Genomic DNA, 4,253 nt, shown 5'->3' on the forward strand with positions numbered 1-4,253 from the left:
TTCAAACAATAAAAAAGTAAAATAGCAGTGAGGGATCTATAAAACAGTAAATAAATTGCAAGAAAATAATTCAAGCTAGTATGTAAAGTGGGGAAAAAACTGCTTTAGCAAACACATCACACAGCACTGAAGCAGCGTACAGATGGCTTGGCTATTACTGCTCTCCAGACGAATCGCTACATCCAATTAGATTTGTGTGAGCATGACATCCAGCAGGCATATCTGCCCACTATGTCTCCTCAGTGCTTTTACATTAATGGGCTGAAATGACAAGACGGACATTCCCGACAACATTGACACCTTGTGGTCAGTTACCTCTAACACGAAGCCCCAAATCTCATCAAGTCACGAATCAGATCAGAAAGCACTCAGAAAAGCAACGTGGCCCAGATCAAATTGTGTTTACTGCGAAGTAAGGAGCTGCTCCTATTTGTTCCTATTTATTCAGATACTCCTGCTGAGATGAACAATTACTGCACAGGTCGTCTTGTGAATTCATTATTACAGCAACTGCCAGACAACTTCCAAGACTGTGACATCCAAGGAAGCTGATTGGCAACATATTAAAAAAAATCTGAATGAAAGTACCTCAGTTTTTACTGATTTGTAAGAAGGGTGAATACATTACCTCTATAAAATGATCAGTTATAGTATTTGCTCATATTGCATGGCCTATTAAAACCAAAAAATTGAGCAGTGTAAACTGTTTATCTTGTTAGTCTTTTACTAAGTGGTTCCTGTGGGAGTCAAGTTGTACTCTAATCTCCAGTATCTTCCCCGCTCCCTCCGAACAAGGCCCACTTGTAGCTTCGGCTGTAATTATAAACAGGCTATTTGAATTACCAGCGTAAACAAATTATTTGTCATGCACAAAAAGTGTCCAAACATGTCACTAGGTGGTGTGATAAATGCAGCCTGCATGTAATTGAGAAGATAAAAGCTCCCGGTCTCTATGCAGCCACATCCATGAATGCCGAGGAGTTTCTCCCCCCATTGCAAAACAGCATTCTTATGATAATGGAATAATGCTGGTGCTTTAGCTAATTGTGTATAGACGATAGTGGTGGGCACCTTTTGTTGTGAGCTCTCACGAGCCTCAAGGAAAGAGCTGGCAGGGATTATAACTCATTATAGAACTCTTTGCATTCAGTGAGTCGAGTGTTTTTCCTTGATTTGATGCGGTGTTAGATTTTGCAGGGTGAATTCAGGATAAGTTTTTCTGCATCGTTTTAACGCTGTGTGAGTTATCTGTGAAATGCTGCCTATCCTGGTGGCCAAATGTAATATGTTTATGAAGTGCTCAAGATGGTATAAAAGTTCAAATAAGACAGGTGCAACACATCTATCTGAGTGTTCAAATCTAAATGTGATCGTACTTGATGCTAGGTAAACTAGAGCAGCAGTTTAAAGCAGCATAAATAACACTTTCCTTAACTATACCTACATATTGAAACTCAAGCTCTAACTCCAAAACAAAGTTAACAGAGATAATTTTTTGTATTGCCATTTTGTATTTTAAGCCATTTAGTTGATTTGGTTTTCTTGTTAAAATTAGTTAGCAGGTGAATTTCATTGTCTTGCTAAGTGGCTTGTTTCATGGGATGTTACCTGACATCCTTTTCAATGGCCTCACCAACCTGCTGAGGACATACGGCTGTCCTGAATCATTTAAGTCCATATCCTAGACTTGCCAAGCACAAAAACAAAGAAACAAACTAATTAAAAAAAACACATAGTACAATATACAAATATAACATACACATAGTAAGCTGTTCATTTATTAAATTACTGCAGGCACACACATTGCTTTTGTATGAGTCCTGGCTTCGGGAAGAGTTACACTGCTACTCACTACTAATCTATTATACTGGAATCATGTTAAACTACTACATATGGCAACACTTTTACTATTTATATTATATTATGGTACTATACATAAATAGGTAGCACTAAAATATTGCGTTGCACAACTTCTACTAGACAAGTGTAAGGCTATAGTAACCGTATTAATTAAGTTGAAAGTAAACTTGTCACTTAAAACTATATAGTTTATTATTTCTAGGCCTAACAACTACTGATGCCATTACTATGCAAAGATTGCTTCCATTAAAGTATACTATACAGAGTTTTATCACTACTTAATACCCCAATACTTTACAAATACTTTAGCACTTATGTAACAACCCATTTCATTTTCTGTAAGAGTATGAACAGTGGTCCATGAGAGGTCGTTTAAATGAACCATTGCTTCCATGAAACTGTGATAAAACAGAATAAGGAATCCTAATCAGTCTTTTAAATTGAGTTCATTACTAATGCACTGATAAGCTATTACAGCTAAATGATTTTGCAGCATAATCTGTTTATTCCTACCTCTCTTACTTCCAAAACTTTTATTCAGTAGTCACCTTTATCTCCAGGGTCAATCCTAAAAGTTATTGAAGGAAATTTGGCCTCTTTCTCTCCCTAAGGTCACCCGAAAGCAACCACCACCCCAGTCAAATACATAGCCTGCACTAAACGTATTCATCATTAATATTTCTATCTCCTACTTGACCTTCAGCTTCATCTCCACACCTGCACCGACTCACCTGCTACTCCATGCACTTATGTTAACCTACATGTGCAATATTTGAGCCAGCTGTTGCCAATTAACACAACCCTCTGATACTTTACCCTCTGATACGCTTTAACTAAATAACCTGAGCCTGTTTACTCAAGATGACCTCATTAATATTCAGCTAAGTTGTTATGAGCTGAAAAAAGAGTCATTTATTTGACATAATTCAGATTTCAATGTGTAAAAAAAGAAGTAATGGCTCGAACAATTATTTTCACCAGTCTGGATGCAAGGTAACTTTGGGTTAAGGTTAGTAGACAAAGTTAAGAGTGTTTTTCTAATAATTTCTGTATTTATTAGTTTGTAAAAAATATTGTTATTAGCATTATTTTTGGACAATAAGCCACCTCTTGATGTTAAGATGAGCTCGCGTTATATTAGCTTGTAAACTACCATTAACGTAGAGTTGTAAGCTAACCCAAGCTAGCTAGTTTTGGGTAGAAATGGCACAAAAGTTGATTTTATTTCTGCTAAAAATATCCTTCATATATTTCAGTTTGTTATAAGGAAGGATGGTTAAACATTGTTTGGTTTCCTGGGTTATTTATGACAAAGTTAAACTTATTTGACATAAATTAGCTAGCGTTATTGATGCTACTTTTGAACCAGTTAAGAGTTTCAAAGAGTATGTTACTGTTTATATTTGTATAAAAAATATGCCGTAAATTAGGCTTTTTCTATTAAAAATACATGTTTTTATCACTACCTTCTCTAGCCAAATAATAGCACACATATAAATATGTTGTGGGATGTTTCTGGGTGACCAAACTTGTGTTATCATTAAAATATAACCTAAAACTAAGTCAGTAATAATTAAAGGTGTTTTTTTTAGCCGAAACTAGTTTGTTAATAGTCTGATGAAGTGCATCTATGCCTATAGGCTCTGCATCATCTGCATTAATGCTTATGGGATTAGACAGCTAAACCACTGAAATGATCATTGTGATGAAGATGAAGTTATGAAGAGTTATATTTTACATGAAGGAGAGTTTAGTCACAGTCGGCGCTGTTTGTTAGGTTCAATTTGATGATGTCTTAACAAGGAAAATCAACTTGGACAATCAGATGTGGCTCCTCAGAAAAAAATAAGACCAAATGTAGGTTAGTGTGTTTAACTGTGGAGAAAACTCCTGGACTACATTAGTGTACATTTTATGTGCCACACAAGTCTGAATATCGCTTTTTGTTAAGTTCTCTAGTTGTTTTTCCCCCCCGAGAGTAGTAAAATATTTGATTAAATTTGTGATATAAAGTATTTAATGTGTGGCATTAAGTTTTGGATGAGTATATCCACCCCTGTTTTATTTTGCGTTTTGCGTCGTGAACTTGTGGAGAGCTCTCTGTCCTCAAAAGGTTGCGCGTTTTGGGGGATAAATCATCGTTACAGCTGTGGCCTTTAGTTTAAAGCAGGATTATTATAAAGCGTTTCTTTGTTAAAAAGGATCGTGCCCTTCATTTTTTCGCAATGTCTCCCTAAAGTGTCGGCATTTCCAGCTGAAATGGGACGTAGAGGGTGCACCTTTGCGCAGAGACTGGTTTAATGCTGAGAGGCTCCTCTGGGTGCACAAAGACAGCGGCTCGCAGAGGAACTTGTTCAGAGTGAACCGGGGACGCTGGGAGGCGAAATAAACAA

This window comes from Scomber scombrus, chromosome 22 (assembly GCF_963691925.1).
Source record: "Scomber scombrus chromosome 22, fScoSco1.1, whole genome shotgun sequence".
Lineage (NCBI taxonomy): Eukaryota > Metazoa > Chordata > Actinopteri > Scombriformes > Scombridae > Scomber > Scomber scombrus.